The sequence below is a fragment of the Canis aureus genome, chromosome 19 (assembly GCF_053574225.1).
Source record: "Canis aureus isolate CA01 chromosome 19, VMU_Caureus_v.1.0, whole genome shotgun sequence".
Classification (NCBI taxonomy): Eukaryota; Metazoa; Chordata; class Mammalia; order Carnivora; family Canidae; genus Canis; species Canis aureus.
This window is the reverse complement of record NC_135629.1, coordinates 2043129-2061589: the sequence shown is the minus strand read 5'-3', so window position 1 is coordinate 2061589 and position 18461 is coordinate 2043129. Positions and strand designations below refer to the sequence as shown.

The window sequence follows — 18461 nt, the reverse complement described above, 5'->3', positions numbered from 1 at the left end:
GTGCCCTCATTATTTTTTGAACACATCCTTACTTTGTCACAAAATAAGATGTCCCAGGCTCAACCTGTCAACCTCCTGCTCTGTTCTTGATGAGCCTGTTTTCAGGGGGCCCTGGCTCCTTTCAGTTAGAAATGGTTATTTAGAAATCAAGATCTAGGAAAACAGAGTGTTTCCTGAAGGGTCTTAATCTGAGGGGTTCCTTCAGAGCTAGGAAGAATGCATTTCTTTAAAACCACGAGTTTGTGTTGATTCCTCTAATTCCAAAGCAATACCACAGGGTTCTTCCTCTTCTCCCACTATTCCATGTTTGCAGCTCCCTCTTGTCTGAGGACAGCTCTAGTTCCTCACATTAGTGCTCATAATGCAAGTAAAATAGTTTGGAATTGCCACATCAGTTCTACTGATGAAAACAAACCTACTATGTCAAGTTCAAGATTTCTCTTCTTAGAATACACTTCACTGAGGATGTACAAAGTACTTTATTAAAAAAATTACCTAAATTTATTTGTAATTAAAAGTTTCATTCTGAGATAATTATAGATTTATAGGCAGTAGAAATAATACAGAAAAATTCATGTATCCTTCTCCCAGTTCCCTCAGTGTGAATATCCTATATACTCCAGGACAGTACCTCAACCAGGAAAGTGAGACTGATATAATCCAGTAGTCTTATTCAGGTTTCACCAGCTTTATATGCACTCATCTGTGCATACTTAGTTCTATGCAATTCTTTTTTTTTTTTTTTTTTAGTTCTATGCAATTCTATCACACATATACGTTCACGTAATCATCACCATTATTGAAATACAAGACAGTGCCACCATCCCCAGGCCGCCCCCCCCCAATGCTCCATATTTATTATCATACTCACCCTCTTCCCCTCTAAATCCAACCCTTTCCCTGACCCCTGAGACCACTAACTTATTTCCCATCTCTATAATTTAGTCATTTCAAAAATATTGTAGAAATGGAATCACACAATATTTAACCAACTGAAGTGGGCTTTTCTTTCTCAACATCATTCCCTGGAAATTCATCCAAGATTCATCTTTGTAGCAATAGTTCATTCCTTTTTATTGCCAAATAGTATTCTATGTATGGATATACCACCTTTGTTTACAACTCACCTATTGAAGAGCATTTGGGTTGTCTCCAGCTTTTGGCTATCATGAATAAAGCTTCTATGAACATACACTTCGTGTAAATGTTGTTTTTGCTTCTCTGGGATGAATGCCAAAGAATGCAATCACTGGGATTTATGTTAACTGCACACTTAGTTTTATAAGAAACTGCCAAACTATTTCCAGAGCAGTTGTACTATTTTACATTCCCACCAGCAATACATGAGTGACCTAGTTTTTCCACATCCTTTTCAGCATTTGGTGTTGTTCCTGTTTTTAATTTTAGCTATCTTGATAGGTATGTGGCAATATCAAATTGTGGGTTTAATTTGCATGTCTCTAGAGGCCAGTGATGCTAAATGTCTTTTCATGTGTTTATCTGCCATCTGTATATTCCCTTGGTTAATTTTCCTAACTGGATTGTTTGTTTGTTTGTATGTATTTATGTATGTATGTATTTAACTGGTGAGTTGTGAAAGTTCCTTATATATTCTAGATACCAGTCCCGAGTTTGATATATGGTTTGCAAATATTATCTCCTAGTCAGTAAGTTCCCTTTTCATCTTCTTCACAGAATCTTTTATAGAATAAAAGTTTTAAATTGTCATGAGGTCCATTGTATCAGTTTTTTCTTTTATGGAGCATGCTTTTGGTGGTTTTAATTTCAGTTTGCAGATATCATTAGCATATAGCAATCTGTAATGCAATTGATTTTTGTATGTTGATCTTGCATTTTGTGACCTTACTAAAGTCATTTATTCGTTCTAGGACACTTTTGTTTGTTTGTTTAGAGTTCCTTAGACTTTTCTGTGTAGATGACCATGTCAGTATACACATAGGGACAGCTTCTTTTTTCCTTTCCAATTCATAAGGCTTTTAGTTTCTTTTTCTTGTCTTACTGCGGTGGCTAGTGTCTGACCAGTGGCTTAACTCCAGGCTGTGTTTAAGTAAACATGTAAGAGCAAATATCCTTCCTTGCCTTGTTCCTGATCTCAGGGAGAAGACATTTAGTACTTCATCATTACATAAGACATTAGATACAGGTTTTTTTGGGACATGCCCTTTAACGAGTTAAGGTAGCTCCTTTCTATTCCTATTTTCTGAGCGTCTTTATCATAAATGGGTATTGATTTCTGTCACACACTTCCCTGTATTAATATGATCATGTGATTTTTTTTTTGTTGTTCCTTAGCTTGTTGATATGGTAGATTTCATTGACTGATTTTCAAACATTGACCCAGGTTTGCATGCCTGGAATAAATCCCACTTTATATAAACATGGTATATCTATATAAAAAGTTGTTTTTATATATTACTAGATTTGGTTAGCAAATACTTTATTGAGGATTTTAGTGACTAAGTTCACAAGAGATGTTGGTTAGTAGTTTCCTTTTGTCTTTAACTGGTATGGTAATACTGTTTGTCAAAATAATATTATCCTCATAAAGTAAATTCGGAAGTTTTCCCTAATCTTGTATTTTTTGGAAGAGATTGTATAAAATTGGTTTTAATTCTTTAACTGTTTAGTAGAAACCTCCAGAGAAACCATTTGTGCATGGAGTTTTTTCCTAAAGTTTCAAAATCATGAAGTCAATTTCTTCAGTGGCTACAGGACTATTCAGGTTATCAATTTCATCTTGGTTGTTTCAGTAGTTTGTGGTTTTCTAGGAACTGGCCCTTTATGCCAATGAACATAAAGTTGTATCACCTTATTCTCTTCTAATGGCTGTGGAGTCTGCAGGGATGTAACTTGTCTCTCTGATATTGGTGATTTGTGACTTCTCTACTTTTGTCAATCTTCCTAGAGGTTTACTAATTTTATTAATTGTTTTATAAAAACTAGCTTTTTATTAATTCTCTCCATTGTATTTCTGTTTCAGTTATATTGATTTATGTTCTTATCTTTATTATTTCCTTTCTTCTGTTTGCTTTGGCTTTATTTCATTCTTCTTTTTCTAGTTTCTTGAGATAAAAACTTTAATTTGCAACTGTCCCTCTTTTGTAATGTAAGCATTTACTGCTACAAATTTCCCTTTTAGCCTACTTGAGTGGTATCCTGAAAATTCTGATATGCTAATTTCAATTCTTTAAATTTATTAAGGTTTGTTTTATGACCTCGGATATAGTCTATCTTGTTTCCATATGTGCCTGAAAAAGTACGTATTCTGTGATTGTTGGAGGAGTCTTTGTATGTTGATTCGATCCTACTGGTTGGTTATATCACTTAGGAATGTTACACCCTTGATGATTTTCTGTTTAGTACTTCTATCAGTTGCTGAGAAGAGGGTGTGATGTCCTCCCAGCTATTATTTGAGACTTGTGCGTTTCTCCTTCAGCACTACAGTTTTTGCTTCATGTTCTTTAAGATTCTATTCTTCAGGGCATATACATTTAGGATCATCAAATCTTCCTGACAAATTGATCCTTTTATCTTCATATCATGTCCTTCCTTGTGTCCAGAAGTACTTTATCTGATATTAATATAGCCACTCCAGTGTTTTTTGGATTGATGTTTACATATCTTTTTCCCCACCCTTTTACTTTCAACCTCTGTCACTGCATTTGAACTGAATTTGTAACATACAGCCATGTGTTTGTGTGTGTCTGTGCGTGTATGAATGTGTGCATGTGTGCGCGTGTGTGTATGTGTGTATGTGTTTAATCTAGTCTGGCAACCTCTGCCTTTAAGATTATTATTGCCATGTTAAAGCTTAAGTCTACTGAAAGCTTAAGTAGTACTACAAAAGCTACTTAAAGCTTAAGCAATTGTCATGTTAAACCTTAAGTCATTTTATTATGTTTTCTGCTTATTCCCTGTTTCTCATTCTCCATTTCTCTTTTCTTGTCTTCCTGTGGGTTACTTAAACATTTCATAGGATTCCATGTTGATTTTCTAATAGTGCTTTTGAGTATATTGCTTCATAAAATGTTCTTAGTGGTTACACTGTATATTACAATATACATATGTAACTTAGCATATTCGACTGGTATCAAGACTTTACCATTTAGGGTAACCATTTATGGAAACTTTAGGTTAGAACTATTTAGGTTTTTTTTATCCTTTCTATTTTTTAACACCTTTGCTTTGAGCATATTTTTTCTACATATATTTGCCTCACATTAGATGGTATTATATTTTTTGTTTTAACCATCAAATATGATTTTAAAAACTCAGGAGAAAAAGGAAGATCTATTGTATTTATCCATAGTTTTGCTTTTTCCATTGTTCACTCTTTCTTGTTCATGTTCCAAAATTATCATTTGATTTCTATTTGAAGAACTTATTTTAGCCATTCTTTTTTTTTTTTTTTAAGATTTTATTTTTAAGCAATCTCTAGACTCAGTGTGGGGCTTGATCTCACAACCTTGAGACCAAGAGTCACATACTCTACCAATTGACCCAGCTACTCACTTCAACCATTCTTTAAGGATAGGTTAGCTAGCAACAAACTCTAATTTTCTGTAGTCTGAGAGTATCTTTATTGTCTGTTCATTCTAAAGGATAGTTTTGCCAGGTATAGAATTCATGGTTATAGATTTTTCTCTTTCAGTATCTGAAAAATATGCCACTTCCTTCTGGCCTCCATGGGTTTAAATGAGACTCCACTGTCAAATTAGAGTTAACTTGTAAGGAATATGTTGGTTTTCTCTGATTGCTTTCAAGATTCTCTTGTCCTCCGTTTTCAGAAGTTTCATTATTATGGGTCTAGGTGTGTATTTCTTTAGACTTATCTTCTTTGGAATTTGCTCAGCTGCTTGAATCAGAGCCTTTATTGTACTTTTCTGGTCTGCATGGTTCATCTGAGGCCACAGGGGCTCTTGTGATCCCTGCTAGGGTTGCTGGTAGGGGCAGAAAGTGCCTCTCCAGGCTGTAGGGACAAAAAGCACTTCCTTGCCAGTCACTTGTTGTGGTGGGAATCCCTCCTGCCAGTGTCAGGCCTCCTAGTGCCTACAGGTGGTGGGAGTCTCTGACCTACAGTACACACAGACTACTGCTCCAGCAACGTGTGGCAGGATGCCTCCTGCTGGTGACAGCAGGTCACCAGTATTCCTGGGTGGGAGATAGGATTCTCTGGCCCACAGGACAAAGAGTGCTTTCCAGACCAGTACTTCTTAGCTACCTGGGGTCTCCAGGTGAAAAGAGAATCTGTGACTGGACAAAGAGTGCTCCCAATCTGGGCCACTTTTTATGGCAGGATTCCCCCTGTTGGTGCTATTGAGCCACTGGGGTCTCTGGGTAGAAGGGGGTTTCTGGCCCACAGGGGAAAAAAGTGCTTCCTGGGGCCACTTGTCAGCAGTGCTCCTGCTTGGTCTCCCTTGCTGGTGCCACTGGGCCTACCCAGTATGGCTGGCAGGGCTTCCTCTCAATCTGGCGAGGCAATCAGCCTACCTAGGCAATTGTCTGCCACAGGTTGGGAGCTGAAGATACTGGCCGGGGTTTGTTCTCTGTCAGTGGGTGGGATGGTCAGCAGGCACCCATGCTCCTATGTTGTTCTTCCAGTCCCAGGGTCCCTAGCCAGTATCCCTTCCTCTTCCTACCTTTCAGACTTCTATAGTTGCCTCTCAGTTTATTTAAGGATAAGTAATTGTACTCGGTAAGAAAGAGCAAGGAGAAATGAGTCTAGCCATCTTGCCCACACTAGAAGTCCACCCAAAGTAATACTATTCCTCTGTGTGGAGTGGCATATGTCTGATACAGAGCTAGGTTCATTTACTTCCGTTTGTACTAATTTTTAACACCATCTCCATTTAATTTTTGAGTAAGTAACACATTAACGTGGTTCACAAGTCAACTATACATAAAAGGCACATTCAGAGATGTCCCATTTGCTTTCTTGTCTTCCCAGCCTGTTTCCACTCACTCACTGTGGGTAACAACCTCATTAGTTTCTGGTTTATCTTTCCTGAGTTTCTTTTTAAAAACTAAGTAGATTCACACATTTCTATCTTTTTTTTCTTATTTCAGCAGAGGCCTGACTTTGGCCTCAGAATCTTAGTCAGCAGTTGATCACTATTCCCCAGGACTTAAAATTTTCATAATTTAGATGTTCCTCCTACCAAAAGCTTTTCAGATGCCTTTCTGATTCCATTTAAACCCATTCCCTCCATTCTGCTCACATTTCTCAATTTGTTGAGTCATTTGTCTGCTTTCCTTCTTTAAATTTTATTGATCCAGCTTTCCTCATAATTCTTATTCTCCCTTCAATCACCAACATATTTGAGTCCATCTAAAAGAAAACAAGGGTGTTTACCTTAATGGAATAAATGTATTGTTAGAGTTTGCTGTAAAATGAACTCCTGTGAAGTGAACCCCACTTTCCAATGCAGTATATTCCAGTACACTTGGGGAAAAGTGGTCACAGGGTATAATTAATACCATATTTAAAAGAGTTGCACATGTTTTTAAGATACAACCGTTCAAAATCTTTGGGATGCAGCAAAAGCAGTCCTAAGGGGGAAATACATTGCAATACAAGCACCCATCCAAAAACTGGAAAGAACTCAAATACAAAAGCTAACCACACATCTAAGGAGCTAGAGAAAAAACAACAAAGAGATCCTACACCCAGCAGAGGAAGAGAGTTAATAAAGATTCGAGCAGAACTCAACGAAATTGAGACCAGAAGAACTGTGGAACAGATCAACAAAACCAGGAGTTGGTTCTTTGAAAGAATTGATAAGATAGATAAACCATTAGCCAGACTTGTTAAAAAGAAGAGAGAGAAGACTCAAATTAATAAAATCATGAATGAGAAAGGAGAGATCACTACCAACACCAAGGAAATACAATGATTTTAAAAACATATTATGAACAGCTATACGCCAATAAATTAGGCAATCTAGAAGAAATGGATGCATTTCTGGAAAGCCACAAACTACCAAAACTGGAACAGGAAGAAATAGAAAACCTGAACAGGCCAATAACCAGGGAGGAAATTGAAGCAGTCATCAAAAACCTCCCAAGACACAAAAGTCCAGGGCCAGATGGCTTCCCTGGGGAATTCTATCAAACGTTTAAAGAAGAAACCATACCTATTCTCCTAAAGCTGTTTGGAAAGATAGAAAGAGATGGAGTACTTCCAAACTGGTTCTATGAGGCCAGCATCACCTTAATTCCAAAACCAGACAAAGACCCCACCAAAAAGGAGAATTACAGACCAATATCCCTGATGAACATGGATGCAAAAATTCTCAACAAGATACTAGCCAATAGGATCCAACAATACATTAAGAAAATTACTCACCATGACCAAGTAGGATTTATTCCCGGGACACAAGGCTGGTTCAACACTCGTAAGACAATCAATGTGATTCATCATATCAGCAAGAGAAAAACCAAGAACCATATGATCCTCTCATTAGATGCAGAGAAAGCATTTGACAAAATACAGCATCCATTCCTGATCAAAACTCTTCAGAGTGTCGGGATAGAGGGAACATTCCTCGACATCTTAAAAGCCATCTACGAAAAGCCCACAGCAAATATCATTCTCAATGGGGAAGCACTGGGAGCCTTTCCCCTAAGATCAGGAACAAGACAGGGATGTCCACTCTCACCACTGCTATTCAACATAGTACTGGAAGTCCTAGCCTCAGCAATCAGACAACAAAAAGACATTAAAGGCATTCGAATTGGCAAAGAAGAAGTCAACCTCTCCCTCTTCGCTGATGACATGATACTCTACATAGAAAACCCAAAAGCCTCCACCCCAAGATTGCTAGAACTCAAACAGCAATTAGGCAGCGTGGCAGGATACAAAATCAATGCCCAGAAGTCAGTGGCATTTCTATACATGAACAATGAGACTGAAGAAAGAGAAATTAAGGAGTCAATCCCATTTACAATTGCATCAAAAAGCATAAGATACCTAGGAGTAAACCTAACCAAAGAGGTAAAGGATCTATACTCTAAAAACTATAGAACGCTTCTGAAAGAAATTGAGGAAGACACAAAGAGATGGAAAAATATTCCATGCTCATGGATTGGCAGAATTAATATTGTGAAAATGTCAATGTTACCCAGGGCAATGTACACATTTAATGCAATCCCTATCAAAAGATCATGGACTTTCTTCAGAGAGTTAGAACAAATTATTTAAGATTTGTGTGGGATCAGAAAAGACCCCGAATAGCCAGGGGAATATTGAAAAAGAAAACCATAGCTGGGGGCATCACACTGCCAGATTTCAGGTTGTACTACAAAGCTGTGGTCATCAAGACAGTGTGGTACTTGCACAAAAACAGACACAGAGATCAATGGAACAGAATAGAGAACCCAGAAGTGGACCCTCAACTTTATGGTCAACTAATATTCGATAAAGGAGGAAAGACTATCCACTGGAAGAAAGGACAGTCTCTTCAATAAATGGTGCTGGGAAAATTGGACATCCACATGCAGAAGAATGAAACTAGACCACTCCCTTGCACCATACACAAAGATAAACTCAAAATGGATGAAAGACCTAAATGTGAGACAAGATTCCATCAAAATCCTAGAGGAGAACACAGGCAACACCCTTTTTGAACTCAGCCACAGTAACTTCTTGCAAGATACATCCACGAAGGCAAAAGAAACCAAAGCAAAAATGAACTATTGGGACTTCATCAAGATAAGAAGCTTTTGCACAGCAAAGGATACAGTCAACAAAACTAAAAGACAACCTGCAGAATGGGAGAAGATATTTGTAAATGACGTATCAGATAAAGGGCTAGTTTCCAAGATCTATAAAGAACTTTTCAACAGCAAAGAAACAATCCAATCATGAAATGGGCAAAAGACATGAACAGAAATCTCACCGAGGAAGACATAGACATGGCCAACATGCATATGAGAAAATGCTCTGCATCACTTGCCATCAGGGAAATACAAATCAAAACCACAATGAGGTACCACCTCACACCAGTGAGAATGGGGAAAATTAACAAGGCAGGAAACCACAAATGTTGGAGAGGATGCAGAGAAAAGGGAACCCTCTTACACTGTTGGTGGGAATGTGAACTGGTGCAGCCACTCTGGAAAACTGTGTGGAGGTTCCTCAAAGAGTTAAAAATAGACCTGCCCTACGACCCAGCAATTGCACTGCTGGGGATTTACCCCAAAGATGCAGATGCAATGAAACGCTGGGACACCTGCACCCCGATGTTTCTAGCAGCAATGTCCACAATAGCCAAACTGGAAGGAGCCTCGGTGTCCATCGAAAGATGAATGGATAAAGAAGATGTGGTTTATGTATACAATGGAATATTACTCAGCCATTAGAAATGACAAATACCCACCATTTGCTTCAACGTGGATGGAACTGGAGGGTATTATGCTGAGTGAAATAACTCAATTGGAGAAGGACAAACATTATATGTTCTCATTCTTTTGGGGAATATAAATAATAGTGAAAGGGAATAGAAGGGAAGGGAGAAGAAATGGGTAGGAAATATCAGAAAGGGAGACAGAACATAAAGACTCCTAACTCTGGGAAACGAACTAGGGGTGGTGGAAGGGGAGCAGGGCAGGGGGTGGGGGTGAATGGGTGACGGGCACTGAGGGGGGCACTTGACGGGATGAGCACTGGGTGTTATTCTGTATGTTGGCAAATTGAACACCATTAAAAAATAAATTTATTATTTAAAAAAAAGATCACATAATCATGAGGGAAGTGAGATAGTTTCAATAAAACACTGCTGACAAAACATAAAATGTTAACAATTATATTTCACCATACTTCTTTAAATGTCACAAAATACAAATACCAAAAATCACAACACAACACTGTCACAGTTCTGGCAGACTAATCTGTTACCTCATATACAGTTCCCATGTATGGGCAAACATCCCCGGAGTCTTGGCAATTTAGCTGTTTCTTCTCACTAGACTCAGAAGCCTTCACATTAACTCTACTCCCAGATACCTTTGCTGCGGCTTTTGTATCATTTGAACCCACCAGGCCCTTTCCAAGCACCTCCCTCTCACGATGCCTGTCATGTGTGCTTCTGGACACTGGAGTTGGTGGAAACTTGATTAGAAAGCAGGTTTCCCTCAAAGGTGGCTGGGAGCTCTCTTTCATTTGCTCAACAGGCACACAACAAACATTTACTGAGTATCCACAAAGGAGCAAGATGCACAAGCTACTACTTAAAAGTGCCCAAACAGTGACTGGCACAGGGTAGGTATCCTGCAAGTACCATCATTCTGGGTTAGGCAAAGTCACCAGCTAATAACTAACAATCAGGAGCGAATTAGAAGATTCTATACATTCTATTACTCTATCCCTCACTGGTGTTCTCCTCAGAAGCTACTACATATCCAAAATATTTGCTGAGTCTGACCATTTTAACAGGAGACAATGATGAAATGACCAATATTCCTCCTGGGAGAATAGCAGAAAGCACAGGATCCTACAGGTTTACGTTGTGATATTTTTATGGTTATATGGTGCATGAATTCTTTATATCCCAAGGCATTTCAAATAAAATATGGAACACTGTTTTTGAGAAGCCCTTTCACAAGCCGTTTAACATGGGTAAATAACCTGGCTGCCCTGTGCCTGAGTTTAAAATCTGGGATCATAGGCTTCTGCTAACACTGAAACACTTCAAAACTGATTCTGGCTTATTTAAAACTGCATAAAGCATGATGCCATCAAGAGCCTTCACCGCAAGCCCTGGAGGCCTTTAAATACTATAAAAACTGGAATGCTTTTCCTGTGTCATCACTGGCGCTCTCGATGTCTGAGGGAAGGGTCTGATGTGGCTTTTAGATATAGTCTGAGCCATGTGCCTACACTGTCCCCTAATATGTCCACAGGTGTTTAGTGAAGGGTCTGAGTTGCAATTATGAGAAGGCCGGAAGCCCTTCCCTCCAAAGGCCTGGCTCCCTGTGGGGAAAAGGCCATCAGGCTCCCTCAGAACCAGTACTAGGGTGGGAGGAACTGTTTCACACAGTACCCTACTCCTCCCCTTTTCTTCTGCTCTAGATTCTGGATAATTGGAGCTGTGGTGTGTAAGAATCACTTCCTAACCAGGGGCTCAAATTAGGGCAAGAGATGGACCAATGTCAGACTGCAGTGGCCAACAGAGGGGCTAGGGAACACTGCGCTCTGCCATGAGTATCCAGAGAGGCTTCCTGGAGCAGGAAATGGTTGAGTTGTCTTAAAGAGGATACAGGAACCAACCAGATGAAGTACAGGACATGTGGGGGAAGCATGCTGCAAAAAGGCCCAAGAAGGAGCACTGAGTATAGCCCAAAGCTCCCACAGGCCAGTTTTGCTGGTGGGAGAGCATGAGTGGGGCTGTGGGAACTGTGAGCAGATGGCAGCCCAGGGCCCAATGCCTGGGACTGTGGAGTTCAGACCCTAAGGAGAGGTGGGGATCATTACTTTGAGCAGGGGATTGACAGGATCAGTAAGAAATCTGGACTCTGGGGACTGCCACTAAAGGCAAGGAGAACTTTAGGGATGAATGCTCTCATAATGGGGCAGTGGGGCTCTCATAATGAGGACAGTTTTAAACTATTTAGGAAGCATAGGAATGGGCTAAATTCGGAAAATCCAGAGTCCAGCAGACCTCACATTTCCCAGTGTGGAGGGTGAGGGGGCCCCTTGCTGCATACTCCCAGGGGAGGGTGGCAGTGTGTGAAGACATGTGCCCCGAGGGGATAGTGAGCCCTAAACACGGAAGCGCTGCCACATGTCGCCTTGGGCAGTTCTCAGCACCCCTGCATGGCCCATCCTGTACTCTTGGCACCCACCCTGCATGAGCTCTGTGCCCTTTGGCTCTGTGAGGTTTTCCTTCTGAATCAATGACCCACTTTTCTTCCTAAGGCTTCTTTCAGGTTCAACTTTACTGTGAGCACTCTCACCGATCTGAGAATAGGAACAAAGCTGCAGTTACTCACTATACCTATGGCAAGTGGTAATGTCAACCAAAGAGCTTAATTCCACAGGCTGCCTTGAGAGGGACAGGACAGAGCAGCCATGAGCTGCTAGGACAAACACTTCACAAGTGCAGGACATGGCATCAAAGGGTCTAGAGAGGACAGTCTGGCACACAACAGGCAGGGTAACATGGCTGCTTCTGCTTGGCTGGGGCACTTCTGAAGGCACATCTTCCTACCCTTTAAAAAGATAAACAAATCACAGATTGAACAGTGGAGGCCAGACTAAAGATTCTGGAATCAGCTGACCCTCCATGTAAAGCCCACTTCCACCATTTATGAGGCTGTGTGGTCTCATACAAACTACTCATAGTCCTCCAGGTCCTGAATCATCACTGATCTGATGGGAATGACTGCATCCCCTTATAAAGCCTCAGATGAAGGACCTGGTTCTTAGGCACTTGACAAAGAGCTTTGTATGGCATGGGAAAGCTGGTGCAGGAGGGCAACAAGGTCATGGCTCTCTGGGAGAAGCCATCCCACCCATTTAGTGGTGATGGCTGCCAGGGAGTGCAGAGCCAGCAAAGCAGCATGGACAGCTGAGGTCTTATCATCGTACTCCAGCCAGACCCAGCCCTGCAGATTAGGTTCCTCTGGCTGACCAACTTGAACTAGCGCTCAGTTGAACTGGCATCTTGCACCCCGAATCAATAGCAATAGTCAGGATGGGAACTGAGTGCACAGGAGGTCTCTCTGACCTCAGACAATGAAGTATTCCCTCCTCAGCACTCACTCTGCCAACACCACTGGTGATATCAGTGAGGCATGCAGTGAAAAATGGACCTGAACGAAGGAACAGATGCAGCAAGGCAGGGAGAGAAAGGAAAAAAGACAAACCTTGTACTTAATGCACTTGAGCAATCACCAGGTTTTGTTCTGGCGACACGGGAAGAGCAAGCAGCACTGTGGCCTTGTACCGGTTCCAGCATGGTTTCTCATCCAGAGGAGATGACAGGGCTTAGGTAGCCTCTATGCAATCTCTCAATAGAGACACGCTGCAGCCTAGAACACTTTGCAACCCACAATGTTTCCATGTGCTGGGAAATGGAGGTACACAGAAGTGCTCATATGGCCGTGGCTTTTTATGACTAGTTGCATCCAGGCAAGCGGCAAGAAGAGCTGACTCAGTATTATAGACTTCTGTCACTCCTGTCCAGAAGACAAAAAAATACATGCCCAACCTGACAAACATGCTAAGATGTGACTTTAGAACAAAGGAAGGAAGAACCAAGGCTAGGACTGAGTGGGAAATTAGCAGCACCTCTCCTCAGGCAGACTACTGCCCAGGGAAAGAGTCAGTGGTGATAGGGGCAGCATCTCAGGGCTGTCTCATCTGGCACCTAGGCTTTAGAAGACAGGGATGAAGACTTGGGCTCTCCAAAGAAACAAGGTGCTGGACCTAAGTCCAGTCCTACTCCAGGGAGTAGGTGTTCTGTGATCTCAGAGTTCCTAACCGCTCAGGAAATGGAAAGTCTAAACCTGGGAGTGCCTGGGGTCCTTGCACTGGAATAAAGATTCTAATGAATTCCAGGCATTAAAACAGCGTTTCTCCAATAGTGGTCTAGGAAGCACCCATGTTAGCATCACCTGTATGTGCTCCTTAATGTGTTGGAGCTGCAGGCCCCACCTGGTCTATGACTCCCCAGGTACCTTGGGTGACCACGAGGCCCACAATGTTGTTCTACGACGGGGTCTCCCGGCTCAGCACTGTCAACATAATTCCTTGTTGTGGGGTCGTCCTGAGCACTATAGGGTGGTTAGCAGCATCTCTGACCTCTACCCCCTAGTGCCAATAGCACCCTGCCCCAGTCATGACAGGCAATAGATCTAGACATCACCAAATATCCTCTGGATGGCAAAATCACCCCTGTCACAAAGCATTCCTTTATTAGAAAAGGAAGCTAAAGAGGGATAGGAGCCTTTGAAAACTCATTTCTGAGAAATACAATCACAAATTATCTCAATAAGGGAGAAAGGGAAGGAGAGCTGTCTTCAGGGCCAACACATCTAAAGATCATGACATGCCCCTGCTTGTTACTCCTTCGAGAGGCATGTCAGATTTCCTGGGGAGGGAGGGCAGGGAGTGCAAGAGTGTAGAGGGGATTCCTGCCATGTGTACGTGGGAGTGGGAGCCCTGGGAGACCCTGATCTATGGGGTCACCACATCTCGCAGGTCAGGGAGGGCACAGGATCCACTAGGAACACTAAGGAATGGCCCAGGCTGCAAGAACAAGGTCTGGAAAGCTAAGGCCCAGGCAAACTGAGCCATTTGGAAAATATTAAGGACAAAAAACGGGCTTTTAAAATTGGATCAGGAGCTATAAGAACAAGAAGGGATAGGCCCATATTGGGGTGAAAGGTGTTCAGTTAATAGATGACAGAGAGAAAGAACTATAAACTCCCATTTTCTATCAAGGAGAACAATCTTCAGACTGAAAAGGGTAAATCAAACACTGATATGAGGGAATTGAAACGTGAGACGGAGAAGAGATTGTGAGAGAACATCTAGTCACACTAAATGAATTCAAATCTCCTGATCCAGATGAATCACATCTCAGCTCTGAATTAACGTACAGAAGAGACATGCTCGTTGCTGGCAATCTCAAGAACTCAGAGAAAATGAGAAGATGCCCGAGACGAGACAACATCCAATTTAGCAAAGGGGAGAAAAGGTGGATTTTTGCAAATATCAGATTGGTGAGCTAGCCACAGATCCCTGAGATAATTCTATGGTTTAAGTATTCAGAAATGGAAGTCACGGCCATCAGAAGGAAGCCCAGGCTGGTAGGAAACAAGACATCTAGACACAGTGCTTTTGTCATAAAGTCATTACATTGCCTAGAACGATGGAGACACCACCCAAAGTGATGGGGGACACTGTCTAGGAGTGATGGGACACTGCCTACAGTGACAGAGATACTCACTGTCCAGAGTGATGGGGACACTGCCTAGAGTATAGGGGCATATGGACCAGAGTGAAAGAGACACTGCCCAGAGTCACAGGGACACCACCCAGTGTGAATGGGGCCACTGCCTAGAGTGTAGGGACAGATGGACCAGAGTGACAGGAACACTGTCCAGAGCGATAGGCCCACCACCCAGAGTGATGCGGACACTGCCCAAAGTGATGGGGCCACTGCCTAGAATGTATGGACAGATGGAACAGAGTGATAGAGACACTGCCCAGAGTAACAGGGACACCACCCAGAGTGATGGGGCCACTGCCTAGAGTGTAGAGACAGATGGACCAGAGTGATAGAGACACTGCCCAGAATGATACACACACCACCGACTGATGGGGACACTGCCCAGAGTGATGGAGACACTGCCCACAGTGTAGGGACACCACCCAGACTGATGGGGACACTGCCCACAGTGAATTCTACTCAGTGAGATTCTGCCCCATGCTATACCTGTGGGAGGACCAAATGTAGAAGGGACCTGGAATAGCACTCCCATTCTTCAAACTCTGAAGAGTGAGGACAGATGGCTGACCACAGAGTGTGACACCTTCCTTCTGACTCAGCATCGTTATCAGATGATCTGCTGATCACTGATCAGATCTGCTGATGACATGAGGTTCAGAGGGAGACCCAATATATTGGATGGGTAACAGGATCTAAACACATCTTAAAAGCTAAGGACAGACTTGTCCACTCAATAGGATGAACATTAACAGGGATAGGGTTAAGGTTCTGTCCCTGGATCCCAAACCTGCAGCCATACGCATGTAGAATAAGGCAGTGTGTAGAGAGCCCCACAGCACGCACAAAGCCCAAGGGAGCTGAGCCCAAGTGAGACAGCCAAAAGCAGCTCAGACAGTGCTGCCAGGGGTAATGTTCCTCTGGGAGGGTCTGTGGGGGTGACAGCTCAGTCCTATCCCACCCCTATCCCTAGCGCCTTCGTATGCTGGCTTCAGTTCCAGGGCTCATAGGGACAGGGACAAGCTAAAACTGAGCAAAAGGAGAACGGTTAGATTGCCCCCCACCACCATCAATGTGAGGAAAGCCTGAGAGAACCAGGGTGACAGCTTCACTGAGGAAGGACAGGAGGGAGGCTAGTCCTCACCTCTCTGGCATACCACACAGGTTCATCCTATCTGGCTCTGTGACAGCTGCTACTCCAGAGGGTGTGAACAGAACCAGGGGGCTGTAGTTACATGCAGGACACTTGAGCTGACTCCAAAATGATGAACAACTCCAGCTGTCCATTAACAGCATGGATCATCTGAAAAGGAGGGGGCACGGCTAACATCTACGCACGGTATGACAGGCACATTCACAAGTCGTCTCATTCAGTCCTTAGCAACAATCCAATAAGGTTGTTCCTCATTCCCTGAAGAATGAGGAACCCAGGCTCACAGAAGTCAACTGATTTGCCTGAGGTCACACAGTTAGCAAGAGCTGAGGTAAGCAGTCAGACCCCAGGGTGAACCCCAATTCCATGCTTTTCCAACCTGCAGTGTCCAGTCAGGGGCTAACTTAATCAGCAGCTGGAGAAACAAACAGGAGAACATCCTATGTCAGGAAAGAGTCCCTCCAGGCTAGAAAATCAATAGTGATTATAGTGCATAAATGAGCCTTCTTAAAGCAATGAACATGATCACTTAATTAGTAATGAAAAAGTACAAATTCAAAAGACCAATTTTTTCCCATTAAATTAACAAACTTAAAAACCAATGAAAATGGGGAAGGGCAAGCTTAAGTTTATCACCTAATAGGAAAACAAAAACTCAGGGACACCTGGGTGGCTCAGTCAGTTGAGCATTTGCCTTCAGCTCAGGTCACGATCTCAGGTCCTAGGGATCGAGCCCCACATCTGCTCCACAGGGAGTCTGCTTCTCCCTCTGCCCCTCCCTCTGCTCATGCTCCCTCGCTCCCTCTCTTTCTCTCAAAATTTATTTAAAATCTTTAAAAAAAAAGAAAACCAAAAAATCATATGAAGAGGCAGTTCTCAAAAGAAGAACTACAAGAGAAGGTGCATGGCCATATTAATAATTAAAGAAATGCAAACATTTTAGAGGTTGATAAAAGGCTGTGATGGTATATGTGTGTGGGGGGGGGGGGACTCTCAAACCATTTTGTTGGTATATATTTCTGAAGAGAAATTTGGATGTCTCCATTAAATTTAATTGTGAAAAGAACCCTAAATGTCCATTAACAGGAAAATGGTTACATAAATAATGGTTAAATAAATAAATAATGCCGATCCCTGCCATGTGGGTAGATCTGATGGACAAAGAGAAGTGATATGCAAAGTTGTCTAAGATGTATTATTAGGTGCAGGAGGCAAGTTAGCAAAGAATAAACTAAGACCCCAACTGTAAAAACCAAACCAGGTCTGTGTTCTTCACAGAAATAAGGCTGACAATCCCAGGGGATGGTTAGAAGCACATTTACCAGGGTTCTTTGGAGAAGTTGGGACCACAATTTGCATGCTTTCATAGTGCTTGGACTTCTCACAAATATGCATTACATTTGTAATTAATTTTAAAAAGAAAGAGGAAAACAGCCCATGTTGCTGAAGGAAGGGAGGGTGGTGTCATTATATACTGCAAACGGAAGTGCACCCTGTTACTACCCCCACTGTATGGCAGTCTAGCAAGATGTAATCCCAAGCCTGAAGGATGGACAGTCGATGGCCTAGCAACTACAATTCTAAATAGTTTTCCTAAGAAAAAAGCTGAATTCAGGCAGCTTAAAGGATAAGCTTTTTTTTTTTTTTTTTTCTAATAGGAAAAGCCTAGAGCAACATAACAATGCAGTGATAGGAAAGAGTAGATTATGGAAGAGTAGATTATGGGACATTCATAATAAGGAGTAGTACATAACTAATTAAGTGTAGAAACAGATTTGATGGGAAAATGGTTCATTATAGATTTGAGTTTCAAAATGACTCCTAAAGAACATCATGGTTATGTTCTCATTTTTGCAAATACAGCCAGGGTGAAGGGTAGTGATCCCCTCCACCACAGAGTCAAAAATCCATATATGATTTTCAACTACCCCAAAATTTAACTACTAGTAGCCTACTGTTGACCAGAAGTCTTACCAGCAACACAGATAGTCGATCAACACATATTTTGTATGTTATATGTATTATATACTCACAATAAAGCTAAGGAAAAGATAATGTTGAGAAAATCATAAAGAAAATACATTTACAGTACTGTATAGTAAAAAATCTGTGTATTAGGGGACCCATGAAGTTCAAACCCATACTGTTCAAGGGTCAACCATATTATAACATGGCCAATATAACCGTAACAGAAACAGGTTTTGGCAGTGTCCACCAAGAAGCTAATGATCGTTACCTCTCTAGCTGGGGGGTCTGACTTGGTAAATCTGATTTTATCCTTTGGGCTTATCTGAAAATTCTGGTTTTTCTACTGTCAACATGTGCTACTTAAGAAA

At 41.9% G+C, this 18461-nt stretch overlaps 1 protein-coding gene across 1 annotated transcript in view; it reads right to left on the bottom strand.

Annotated features, from left to right (window-relative positions):
- CHCHD6 (coiled-coil-helix-coiled-coil-helix domain containing 6) overlaps positions 1-18461 on the bottom strand; it is a 248580-nt gene that overhangs the window by 88039 nt on the left and 142080 nt on the right. The window lies entirely within an intron of this gene.